Source organism: Helicoverpa armigera, chromosome 17, assembly GCF_030705265.1.
Source record: "Helicoverpa armigera isolate CAAS_96S chromosome 17, ASM3070526v1, whole genome shotgun sequence".
Lineage (NCBI taxonomy): Eukaryota > Metazoa > Arthropoda > Insecta > Lepidoptera > Noctuidae > Helicoverpa > Helicoverpa armigera.
Genome location: NC_087136.1, coordinates 7110121 through 7124567, shown reverse-complemented (window position 1 = coordinate 7124567; position 14447 = coordinate 7110121). Strand labels below are relative to the sequence as shown.

At 34.0% G+C, this 14447-nt stretch overlaps 1 protein-coding gene across 1 annotated transcript in view; it reads right to left on the bottom strand.

Moving 5' to 3' along the window:
- LOC110384308 (phorbol ester/diacylglycerol-binding protein unc-13) overlaps window positions 1–14447 on the bottom strand; it is a 120970-nt gene that overhangs the window by 16862 nt on the left and 89661 nt on the right. The gene's annotated exons all lie outside the window — the stretch shown is intronic.

Here is a 14447-nt window from a genome sequence, read left to right as displayed (position 1 = left end):
TAGGTACGGAACCCTAAAAACAAAAAAAATACAGGATTCAGAAAAAGAAACAGCAAAACTCAAAAGAGGCTGTCTATACTAATTTAACAAAATATTAATAAAATACGGTTTATCCCTGTTGACCGGTATAAAAAGTAGCCTATGTGTTAATCCAGGGTATAACCTATCTACATACCAAATTTCAACTAAATCGGTCCAGCCGTTTTTGCGTGATTGAATAACAAACATACATCCATACATTCTCACAAACATTCACGTTTATAATATATGTAGGATGTAGGATGTAGGATGTAGGATGTAGGATGTAGGATATGTAGGATGTAGGATGTAGGATGTAGGATGTAGGATGTAGGATTAAAAGCTTTGTTATTTGGTAAGCATTATCATTTTAATTGAGTTAAAAGAGAGTCACGCAGATTAATTGATGTCTACATTTAACATATTAATCCCTAACTATGAACTTTAATAAAAAATGCCTGACCTACAATATCAAAAAGCATAATAATACCGCACAACTGTAGACACAAATAGGGTCCATGTTTTGAGGTGATATTGAAATGTAAGGATTATGTATATTTGACCGTCCGACCGCTCAGCCCTCAAATAATATATGCGGTATCTCGTAATCGCAGCCATCTTGTCATTACCTTGAGAGCATTGGTTTATTTAAACGACACGCCGGGAGAGGGTTAATGTTTAGAGATTTGTTTGTATATATTCCATTTGAAATTTATTTTAAATAAAATTGTTTACTTTATGACTTTAAAAAAATATAGAACGTTATCCCTTAAATTGGCAAATCAATTTATTACAAAAAAATAATTATTTTTTGTTATTTCCTGGTTTAATACGATGACAGATGACTGAAAAAAATCGAAAAAAAAATCTACCTATCACAGTTTTCGCGAAAATCTATGTACTCCGGGGAGTACGTTGCCAACTATAGGGGTTCTTCTGTTCGTACTACGTGGAGTACGTTGCCAAAATATGAATAAAACACTTTTTAGTAAAATCTTCCCTTTATTAATCATAATTCTTATCAAACTACATAATATGCATTTATTGCGTGTGAGGTTAGCGGAAGCAATTTCTTTTGTTACTTTCTCCTACCATAAAACACAGGAGCACATTGCATTTCACGCAAAAAACTTTAGTTCTTCTATCTTTGCAAAACCTACAGCGTGATTGCTTATCTGCTATTTCTGGAAAATGTCCGACAGCATTTTCTGACACTGTCCACCGGCCGTTCAGCTGTAGGTTTCTGAATTATTTTCTCCTTCACCTACCCAAATTCCACCATGTACCGGACCCCTTTCAAGAGCCGACGTCTTGAAAGGGGTCGGGTGCAAAGATATAAGCATATCTGCTAAATAAGGTCGTTTCAGGTTCAAGCACTGCTGAAAAAGAAAAAGAACATGCTGTATGACATACAATTCACAACACAACTGAAGTCATTTTACATAAAAACCAACAAACAATGGCTAGTTTGCATTTCTAAGTAATAGGCAATGTACTCCGTGTATACCAAAGTTTATGTTGTGGACTTCACTACGTACTTGGCAACGGTATTCAGGGAGTACATACACAGTTATGAACTTATAAAATTGCGATTACATTATTTACACACAAAATTACGAATGATTGATATTATTTATAATGTTCCTATGCAATTTAAAGCCAAATAACCACAAGTCCCATCCAAAAAAATGTAGAAAAACACAAAAAACTTACCCGTGACCCAGATACACCAGACCGCTTCGAAGACATTTTGAATTTGACAGCTATTTTTCAATGGAACCACATTCAAATATTTTTTCTACCAAAATATACAATAATGACAAGCCAAAAAGAACAAAAAATTTTATTTTTTTAAAGATTGGTATTACATTCGATTTAAAAAAAGTTAATGTCTTTTGTGGAGTATACTGCCAATTTAAGGGTTAAACATTATGATGTATGCGTTGGCGTTCGTTGGAACAGACCTATGTTCGACAGTGGACGGCAATAGGGTAGTGTCCAGGGTCGAAATAATGAAATAATATTTAGTCCGCTTTTTAGATAATCAAAAAATATTGGATACGTATTTTTTCTTTTTTTAATTAAACATAAAATGACAAAGATAATACGCTTCAAAAATTAGGAGTGGGGGCCTTTTACGTCACAGTGTCCTGAAAATTGTAGCAACTTGTGACGTCACACTCAACTTTAACACGCTATATCTTAACAAGTTCTGATCCAATTTAAAAAAGAAAAAATACGTATCGCTTAATTTTGGACAATCTACAAGACGGACTAATTATTATTTTTTAGGAAACTAGCCTATTGACTGATATAATGATGATTCAGAAATATATTATTTTAATTATGCCAATGACCTGAAAACAGTGAACCGAAATGGCAAACCATAACTTCAACTTGAACCTTAACGATAAGGACTCCTTGACCTTTAAAATGTGGAGTATCATTCAAAACAATTAATTCCCGTGGGACTGTGGGAGTAACCTTCGACAATAGCAATCAAGAACTCTTTTGTTTTAAACAGATCACAATTTATTTCAATCACAATAAATTATACCAGTCATTGTACAGTCGGGTGAAATGTACTTTACGACCCCAGTACTCGCACACTACAAACTTTTAGTTGAGCGATAGTTGGTTTGTACTCATACATCAGTATGAAGATGAATGGCAGTCCATATACAGTAACAACGATCAGGTACTTACTTATTCGTCCGGTATCAGACCGACTTTAAACTTTGATTGAATAAAAAAAAACTAACCACCCGGACCAACTTTTTAGTCTGTAGTGTGCGCGTAAATTAAGGGTAAGAATTTCAATGACATGACATAAGGTTAATTTCATCTTAAGGTGTTAAGGTTACGACTAGTTGGAAATGAGCTGCCGACTGCAATTACAAGCACGTGCAGCGACTGCAAGAAATCTTAGAGGCCGCAGCTGCACTATTGGTTTGTATGACCGTATTTATATCAAATAGCTTTCAATAGCTTATCTATTAATTTCATGCGGTCGTTGCTGTCAGCATCATGTCGTCTCCAAAGTGAACCTTAGCTACACTAGATGTATTATTTTATTTTTCATTTTGAACCCTTTTTGGTCGACTGTACCTACAGTAGTTTATTGTTTAACAAACAATACTTTCACTGTCTATCTATAATTACAATCTATTTGATTAGTCTGACAGTATCTGATTCTAATTGGAGGCTAATCGTCGTAATTCATTAATAGAAGGTTAGTAGGTATTGTTGTATTGTTGTATTGAGGATTTTTATTGTTCTGTGTGAGTTGTATCAATTGATTATGTTTAAGTGGTCTTATAGTAGCTTATATGTATATTTAAAGCACACAATTAAAGCTTGTTACTAAAATTTGCATAAGTACTTGTTGTAAGATATTGTCTAATTCAAATGTTATCTTTAGAGGTACAAAAACCATCTTTACGAAACAAGATATAGTCTGGTACTCCACAAATTGTTTTTATCGTTACCAATGACATTCAAGATACACTTTAAAAACCACAACTAAGAAAAGGCACCAACACGACGTTTAGACGTTTAAATCTTCACTTAAACTCAGCCTACCACAAAATACAAACGTATTAAACTCTCAAACGCTATCAAACATACTTCAACACACACACAGCCACATCACCGTTTATTCTTACACTAAACACACACACACATAGACAACTAATTAACCACACAAAGATATCATATTCGTTGGTTGTTTGTAGTGATTTATGACAATACTTTCCCTAGGCCCGTTTACACCGACAACTTAAACGTCCGTTTTGCTTTTAGAACAATTGTTTACTTTTAAAATTAGACTCAGAAATGTTATTCACTATTAGCCGTTTCCCCGCATTTCTACTTTGGTAACTACTGCCCGTACCTGGATAAAATATAGTATGTTACTCGGGAAGAGTGTAGCTTTCCACCAATGAAAGATCATTTATTTTGGAATCGATCCTGTAGTTCTTAAGTTTATCCATTACCAACAAACAAAAATACGATTTTGCCTCTTTACAGCCTTAGTATATATAGATAGCTATAACGGTGGTTTTAAGAAAACTGAAGTTCTTATTCTTGGTGTACTTGGCCTTAGACAAGAAGGTATCAAATAACATGAATGGTTAGCTCCAACAGATTTCGTAATAAGGTATTAAGAGTACCAAAATATGCCAGAACAAAAGGAAAGTAAATTATTTATGAATATTCGGGTCTGTATTCTGCTTCGTCGTTAATAACTGATAGGTTATTTAATGAAAGATTTACCTTTTATAACATCAAAAGTGCAGTAATGGTCTGTCTTCTTTATTTAATTACACACAATCACACAACACAACACATGTGTCACAAACTATCATTTCTTGTAAGTAGCTACCTTTTGTTATGCATCACTACTTATACATATACTTTTGTGTTGACATACATCTATCATTTTATTTATTCGGAAATATTCAGAATATGATTACGTGTGTCAAAAGGGTACATCTATGTTACATGACATCTTTATCGAATAATATAACAGTGCTGATATCAAATAACAAATAATTATAAAAATGACCAGTCCAAAAAAGAAAGCAAAACAATTATAAATCCAATCACACAGATACAGTCATAACAAAATTTCCTTCACAAAGTCTCTATATAATAAAATGATAATCACGACTGTCATAAGCCTACAATGTATAAAATTCAAAGAACAAAGTTTCTTAGGAGCAAGTTAATTGGTATTATACTTGCAATAAAAGAGAATTAGGTTCCGAAACGCTATTTTGAGTCGAATCCGTGTCCTGAATTTTGATTGGCCCGCCAAAACGGGGGCTGGCTTTTGTACACAGCCACGGAGTAAGAAACGATGACTGGAGATAACATAATCCCACCAAAAACATTAAATGTAAAAAAATGCCAAGTCTCTCGATGCAGTCTTTCCATCGTAAAAAGTTTTGAGATCTCATAGCAGCCAAGTCCTATTCAAAATAATTTGTAGTTATAAATCAACATTTAGTAATTGTATCAATAGTTTTCTTTATATTATAATTATAGTGACTTGGCAATGAGCACAAGAAGAAACAAATAAAACGGCATATTTGGAGGAGTTAAAAGTTACACACACCGCATGCGTAAACATTAATATCACAAAATTAATTTTCTTTTGGTTTATCCGTGTCGTCCCAACCGAATTTCGGCAACGGCAGTCAGTCTTAGTGTACTCTCGATTCATTTACTTTCATAAAGCGATGGCCCGTAAGGTATTCTTAATTATTGTATTGGAGCATGTAGTCGGTAGTGACCATCATGATTCACACATAACAAATAATCTGATCACTGGTCTCGTCAGTAACATTTGCACATAATTCCAGGCAGCAAGCAGCTTTTAATTTGTGGTCATTGCCAAGTCACTATAATTATAATATAAAGAAAACTATTGATACAATTACTAAATGTTGATTTATAACTACAAATTATTTTGAATAGGACTTGGCTGCTATGAGATCTCAAAACTTTTTACGATGGAAAGACTGCATCGAGAGACTTGACATTTTTTTACATTTAATGTTTTTGGTGGGATCTCATTTATTTTTTGTAAGTGTATTTCTTTCCTTTTTTTTAGGTGACCTCATAATTTCTTGGACTTCAGCTGCTGCTTTGCTTAGGACCCATTCTCTTTCTCTATCTCTTTTGTTTCTTCCAAATAACTAACTAAATAAATATATATATACTAACTCACAAACTATAACTAAACTAAACTAAATAACACGTAAATTTCTCCGAATATCAATTATCACTACAATATTTTTTAGTTTCGAAATGGTTTTTCATAGACAGATTTCATAGACGCTATCAAATGAAAATTATCGAAGTATTTTGAAGTACTACTTAGACTGCGCTTTGTAACGAAACCATAGCGCGATTCAGACAGGTACAACGCCATCTATCGAGCGCGCATACAATATTTATCGCAATACAATGGAGTTGTAGCTTTATTAATTTAATGAATTATGAACTTTATGTATTAATTTGTATTAATGATAGTCTATGTATTACATTTATATTATTCTTTTCTATTCTATGTATGTATTCATCAAATTGAATAGGTACTTAAACAACGAACAAAGTTAACAATGCAGTCAAAATCCATACATAATGTTCTTGCCAAACCGCAAATATAAAATTGTTTTCTATGGCATATTATTTTTTAATGTTTTTATAATTTTTCCTTTATATGTGGCTAATGACCTATCTTGATGCAAAATTTGAAGTTTCTAAGTCTGCTAGAAGTACCTTAGATTTTTGATGATCTGTCAGTGAATCAGTGAGTCAGTGAGTCAGTGAGTGACAAAATGGTGTAACTTTGATCGACCGTAACTCCTAAACTATTAATTCAATTGGCATGTAATTTCGAACTTAAGATTGTTCTAATGCCTACTATTATTCACCGAAAACCTAAACTCCTAGCTTTGTCCACGTCGAAGATATAGGGGGGGGGCGAAACAGCCGCGAATCGCTTCGAGAAAAGATGGTACGGCCGTGCCCGTTTTGCTCGAGACTTGGCTGGGGCACTGCCGTGCCCCCAGATACAGGTAGGTCAGGTGCCCTCTTTTAGGTCAAATAACTATGGTGAGAATGACCAAACAGTCAGTTACGAGAGAACGGGAGGTGATCGGGTTCTTTGGGATATCTGTCAATGATCTTTGGTATTACGCAAAAAATCCCATTTTTGCATAGTACCATTTTTGATTCCAAAGAAGGCGTGTAATTGCGGAAACAGTAACTACCTATAGTCCCCTGAACACCCGCATTTTGCACCTGCAACTTTCTTAAGAGATTTTCCGTAATGTGGCATCTCCGAAAGTCATTTTGTTCTCCATGTACACAACTTATTTCACCGAAAGGTTAAAAAGTAATTTTTAAAATATGCCTTTTTCATTACGCCGTATGAATACTTTAAATATCTTTTGTAGTGAATAAGAATTCTGATAAGCATTTTGGTAAACGAATCGTAAATGTATTTGAAATGAAAAAGTTATTTAAGAATGCTATTTTAGATACAGAAATCAGTATTGATACAAAACCTTTGTAATTTTTTTTTTCTTTTGAAAGGCCATTTTCATATTTTCATAATTATTTCAAAACTAACCAACCCATCTAAAGTAGCTTTTACTCGTATTCAGCATGTTATTCAAACTCATACTATTTACTCTACCTAATATCTTTCTTCTTTGATCAAAAAGTATTAAAAGTACGTAAACAAAATAATAAAAAATCTCCCAGCATACTTCAGAGAGTGATTTTATTAATATAAGATCATAACAGTCTCATTGGTCTAATGGTACGACCATTTGAGCGACGATGGTACGCATAACAAGAAAATACGTGACATCTTAGTTTGAGGGTCATTGCCAAACTTTATTGTAATTCTTTTTTGATGAATAAATAATTTTGAATTTGAATTTTTTTATCTGTAAATGAACTGCTATTCTATATTAAATGGTTGCATGTAGACGAGAGAAAGTAAGGAAGCATACGGTATTGAGATATCTTGCTGTCTCTAAAGTTCCACGGGTCAATTTGGATGCCAAGTGCATCTTTAGGTACAATATTGTCTAAATAAACGATAAGAAATTCGGTGCAAATATTTCTAAATTATCCGTGAAACTGCAACCCTTTGCTTGAATACAATCATGCCACCAACACTTTTTGTTCACAAACACTGTTTGCAAACAATTTTCTCGCCATTGGATACTCTAACAACGTGCCCGAACAATTTTGTTAGAATTTCACAAATACTGACTGAAAAATATCCTATTTCAATCGCCGGTACAACTCATCAAAATGGTTGAACATACGTACAATTAGTATTCCCAAATACCTGCAACAGTCATTCTGTATCGAAAACACTTTGTTGCAGGTAGACTGTTTAACTATAAACGACGGTAGTTCCACAAAGTTTTGCTAGTAACGTGTTCATTAGAGCGTATGATATGGGCCTTTGATGTTTATCTAGGTTAGACCTTGTTTATAGTTTCATTGCCGTTTCTATTCGCAATTATAAACTCCACTGTTATTGATATAAATCTGACTATGTTTGTATGCCTGTAGTGAAAATGTGTGCTAGGGAGCTTAATCTCATACACATTTAAAACAATGCTATTATGGTCTTTCACTTAGATATTTTATATGCCCCACATACAGTTACTGTGTCTGTCACGCGTTTACGTCATAACGTTAGAACTAATTTAAATCTATGCTAATATTGGGTATAAAGAGCTTTGATTGTAATAGATTAACTCAAAAAATGCTGCACTAATTTTAGAAATTCTTTGACCATTAGAAAGCTACATTCTCTGCGAGTGACATAGGCTATATTTTACGCCGGTACGGCAGAAGTTCCCAGAGGACGCGGGTGAAACCGCGGAAAAGGGGCATGTTTAATACACAGATAGTTAAGGGAAAAACGTACGAGAGAGGTGGCACAGCTGGTGGAACCTATTTAGTGATAATTAGTGCATAATTGCACATTCTAAAGACATACCTAAATATAGTCACAGTACACCAGAACTTCAAAGAAACACAACGGTGCTAGAACAAGAAATACTACTAATTAATTCAGAGTCTCTCAGTACATTAATTATTACCACATTGCAGAAACTGCATACCCATTAATAGTTTACTGTATCCGCAGTTGCACTCTAGAAAATTAAAGAAACATTTCTTGATCAATTATTTATTTATGAAGAGAAAGTAAGTTTTATTATTTTCATAAGGCTTTTTACTGTCCCAGTGCAGTATGTTCATACAGAGAAAGATTGAGCATTAATAATCACTACGCTTGCTCAATGCGGGTTGGTGATTTTAGAGTGACAGAGATTTCCGTATGAGAGGAGGCCTGTGCCCAGCAGTGGGACGATAAAAAGGCTGTAACAGTAACAGGCTTAGAATAAGAGCCTAAAAACATCTAAATAATGCAGAACAAATGTATGAACTTTTAATCTAAACAGTCCACTTTGTCAGCTTTGTAACATATATTTTTATTCTATATCAAATTATAGATCTTAAACGAACATACTCGTGTAAGAAGCACTCCGCTAGATTATAGTCTTTGAACTTACTACAAAGATTTCTTTACCACTAAAGGCATAAAAGAACATAAAATAAAAACAACAATTCGAAGTAACTCATCCGAATATTTCTATATATTCGTTTTGTTAGATCTTTCAAGTCTTTGTAACCCATAAAAGAAATCATTAAACAGAGTAGGTAATACAGACCTATCTACGTATTATAGCGCTTTTACACAGACGGTTTTTCCGTAGCAAAACAAGACAAAAATCTGTCGAACGGCTTACAACATCATTTTTGTACCAGTAGTTGTCAATGCTATCGATACCACCCCCCGTTTGTATCGAGTCCGGTACCGCTTGGAAACGCGTGTATAAAAAGGCGGTTAAACATCATCTGCTTAGTCTTTTCCCAACTACGTTGAGGTCGGCATCCAGTCTATGAGCCCAGTTACCCGGGCAATAAATACCCCATAAGTAAGACTGGTTGTCAGACTTACTGGCTTCTGACTACCCGTAACGACTACCAAAGATGTTCAATAAATAAAAGGCTATTAATATTAAACCTTTTTTCTATTACAACCTCTTTATAGCCAAACGCACACATACACACCTAACCGTATGAAGCAGTCTAATACAATAATGTAGAACATATCGTAGGTACAAATAGGTACAAGGGAAGTACAACACATTGATTAGACGGTGCACCCTCGCTCACCCACTTCCCCAGTTTCCTACGGTATCGGGGAACGGAGACAAGATGCGGATGTCGGTTCTCTTTGTACCAATGTTTAACAATGCATAGATAGGTACAGAATTTTTTGTGGCCAGTCTTTTTGGTATAAAGTGTCTAGATATGAGGCTTTTTAATACGTAAAAAGTAAAAAAGATGGAATGTTAAGTTTACATCGGTTTTGAAATGTTTTTTTTTTTTCAATATAATATGATTAAAAACTATTTTTTTTTATTACCACTTAAAGAGAAATAAAATTATTTTGCAGACATTTTTTCCTTACAATATTTTTTCAAAACCTCAATTTATATTATAATTATAGATTATAAAGCAATTACCGCTATATTATACCGTGTGAGAGAAAAGAGGATAAGAGAGCCTGTACCCAGCAGAAGGACGAAAAAAAAGGCTGTAACTAACCAGTAACTAAGCTTGTAAATTCCTTGTACGACTACAATAAACTATTCAACAAAAGTTGAACAGAGCTAAACTGTTAGTAGTTAACTCTGAGCTCATATTATTATTTGAAATGACAGCTGACGCCAGCGGCCATTTTGAAAAGCATTTTATTCTGGTAAAACAAGACTGCGCTCTGAATCTAGTTCTTTTCACTATTGCTGTGATTCTGATATTGATATTGTTGAAATTAAAAATAGTTCGTGTCATTGTTCTAAATAGAAACTAGTATTGTTACTGGGAGATGTTGATCTAGGAGTAAAAGATAGATTGCGGTTTTGCTGTCTTATTTTGTACATACTCTCTTAATTTTATTCGATAGCCTAAATGGGACCAAAATACAGGCAATTTAACTCATTAAACTTTATTGAACTACCTACATATATTAATCCGTTGTATGTTGGAGCGCAGATGAATGATTTTCTTCTGTTTTATAATTAGCGATATTCAAGCGGTTAAGCGTTGGTACCTAACGAAATTCTTCACTTAACTGTTCTGTCAAAATACATTTTAGTTAGGATGTGTTAAGAATAGTAGGTACTGACCTACCTCTATCACTAAGTAACTAAAATATCTACTAAAGATAAAAAAATACACATTATAATAACCCTTTTTGGCAGTTTTGCATAAATACCAGTTTTATCTCCCCCTGCGAGGCTAATCGTGTAGCGAGCCGCGATTTATCATAAATGTTCAAGTATACGAACTGCCTAATACGACCATAATCCATCAAATTTGACGTACGTAACCACCCCACTGCCAATATATATATGGCTTTTATGCACCTCATGTTTTGTAATTATGATTCTAGGACACGGATTTGATAAATGATAATGATTCATTTATATATTGTGACATGTGTTAATTGTGTCAGTGTTTGTAACAAATGAGTTTAAAATACAATTCAAATGACAACTTTATTGAACGACAATGCTACACATATAATAAAATCGCTTTTTTTAAAATAAGTATCTTTTATATTCTGGATATAGGTTACACGACTTCAATAAAAAAAACTGTCCAATAATGAGGGTTTTCTAAAATGGCAATCCACGAGGTGGCAGCACCGAGTCGTCGGGTCTAATAACTGTCAAAGTGCTTATCTTTACTATGAATAGTGAACGATTTTAGTGTTCTTTTTATTTTATAATTAAAGCACTGCATTATTGTTTTACTATTGCGGTTGAGTAAATAAAAAAAACTAAATCATATTGTGTTAACAAATTTTTCAACAAGCTTTTCCTTAGTACCAGTGACTTTTGCACCCTCTCTCTTAGCTCAATTTTTAGTTCGGAAACCTTATTCTGACCGTAGTCCATAATAAAATCAATAACACTTCCAATATAACAGAATTTCAATAAACAATAAGTTCGGCACCTACAATTCCATACTATTTGACAGCTGTTTGGACCAGACGCATACGTGGCGCCACCCGGTGGCAGAAAAAATTTCAAAAACCCTCATTACATTTAAGTATTCCAATTTCAAACAGACAGTCATTCCAAGCCACAAACCATTCCAAAAAAAGAAAAAAAAACTTCACATTCAAATCTAGAACGCACATTTCGCGCCAAATCGTCTACAGCCAGCATAGACGTAATAAGGCTGTCCATTCATTATTATCGGTCTCCCAGTCACGTGACACAGCGACCTTGGCACCCGGGCTGCGTTCGCCCACGAGTCTCACAGACCCGCCTAGACGGCGCCCGATGTTTGTTACATTGTGGACAATAATAAAAAAAACGTCTCGTCCTAGTGAGTAGTGACGTCCTGGCTGAATGTCTTTTGTTTCTGTAGGAACTTTTTTTTTATAGGTTCGTTCTAAAATTGGTTTTGTGAGGGTTTCGGTATGGTTGTCGATTGCAGGAAAATTGCAACATGTTTACAAATTATTCATATAGGTATTGACCAGTTTATTATTCAAATTGCACAATTATTTCACTGTTTATGAGGCAATTCCTGGCATGTGTGATCATGAAACCAATTATCTTTACTTATAATAAGTAACACATTTTTGTCAAGGTTGATTGTTTTATACGAAACTGATAGGTAGTTTTTTTACTCTTCCTGTTATTTTTACTTTCTAAGCAGAGACAGATTGTCCAATGCCCATCCCTAGAAACTTTTTTAATGCTACAAAATAAAAGAGGGTACTAAATGAGTTTCTAAGTGGCTATTTTAGATGTGATCTCATCAGATAATGTAATCGAAAAGCAAAGAAAATAGATCGCTGGGGTAGCAGAGCCTCCTAACTAAATTGGATTACTTTGATTTTCAAAAAAAGAAGTCCCTTTTTTAAATCTTCATATACGTAACGCTTATAGTCATCAAGCCTATCAGTCGATTAGCAAAAAGTTTCGAATAAATAGGTTTTCATGTTTCCATGTCAGTGGTTATGTGAAAAATATGAGCCTCTATGGTTGTTTACTCTTCGACCCACATACCAAAGACCTATTCGAAAGTGGAATAAATCCTCCGCGCACATTACTCGCACTACTGGTCTGACCTAACCATAGATTTTCGAAATCAGGACATAGAGTTTGGCAAGGCTCAGTAGCCAGACAGGCGCCAATATGACATACTTGAGATTTGTGCCAACACAACTTTATATCTTTTCCTTTATCGATTATGGCGAATGTCCTGAACAATGGTTTCCCACAAACTATTTTTACGCGTCCTGTTTCAGGAACCGCCAGTTTGGTGACAAGGGTCTTGGGTCACAAATACTTTACCGTTCAAGTTTTACATTGTTTCAGATCATGGAGAACAAAATGACTAGCGGAGGTGCCATAGCGGAAAATCTCCTAAGTAGCGCGCCAAAATGCGGGTGTTCGTGAGACGAGGAACGTCACTCTAACTACCCTTATACGCCTTCTTTGGTCCCGCCCATTTTTTGTTATACGAAAAATCTTCGACAGATTTCTCAAAGAATTTCAATCGTAACTGATTACTGTGGTCATGGCCACCGTACGTATTTGACAGAGAAGAAGGCGCCTAAACTACCTGCATTATGGCATCTCCGCTAATCTTTCCTTGCTCCGTGTATCAAATATATAGCGTCTCGTTTTCTCATCGTAAGTTAGAAAGGGATATGAATCAAGGGCACGATGTTTATGTGACCATATAATGTATGTGTGTTTGTTAGTAACATTGCGAATGGTATTCAAATTTTCTTTTAGTTTTGCGTGTTAACAGAAACTTGAGCAATAAAAGATAATAATGTTCTATGTGTATTTCAGAGAGAATATTATATTTTTAGGTATCTTCAGTAACCTAGTATTTATGACTTTTGTTGGCTACATCTGAGCTCCATTTCGCTAACCTAATATATCTACTAAATAGTAAGACAAAATCAAAATAAATAACGCATTTTTCAGGTGATAATTTTAATTACAGGATCACGTCCTAATCTTAACCCGTTTAATTAAATTGCCGTTAATTATGAAAATCCTTCCGTAAAGAAAGATACTGATTATAATTAAATTCATGAGGGCATTAGGTATTTATTGTCGGTTTAAATGTTTCTCTCGTTAAATATACTATTTTTCACTTTTAAATCCATATTTTGAAGCAAATATTATTATCATTGTGTATTATTATGCATACAAAGCGTAGGTAATATCCTATTTTCTAAATTGTAAAAATGAAAATATTAGGGTGCCAAAAAGCCGAAAAAAAAAACATTTTTGTTTCATTAAAAAATCTCATGCCAACAAGTAACATGGTCCCTGAAGGTGATTAATGGTGTATCGTATTCCGTTTTGTTCATCGTATGTTAGACAGATATTCTTAATAATAGAGCTATTATTTTTCAAATTTCAAGCAGATTGCTTATTTTCTATACGTAAACGATACGATAGCTTAGTATGAACTCCCACAATGCAACCACTTATATTTACTTAAATCCTATCATATTAGAGGGCATAATTCAAAACACCACATTTCTATTGCAAATACAACTTGTAAAATACAATAAAAAAGAAATCAAATCTTCAAGAAACATAACAGGAGCTGAACAATTGATAAATCTCACATCATAACTTCATACAATACCTATGTATTCACACAAGTGGTCTTAAAGCTATTTATATCAATGTATTGTTAAAGCAACTGTAGGTTTACTTCAGGAAGACAAATTTTTAAACATTTACTTTATCAAAAGCGACAGAATATTT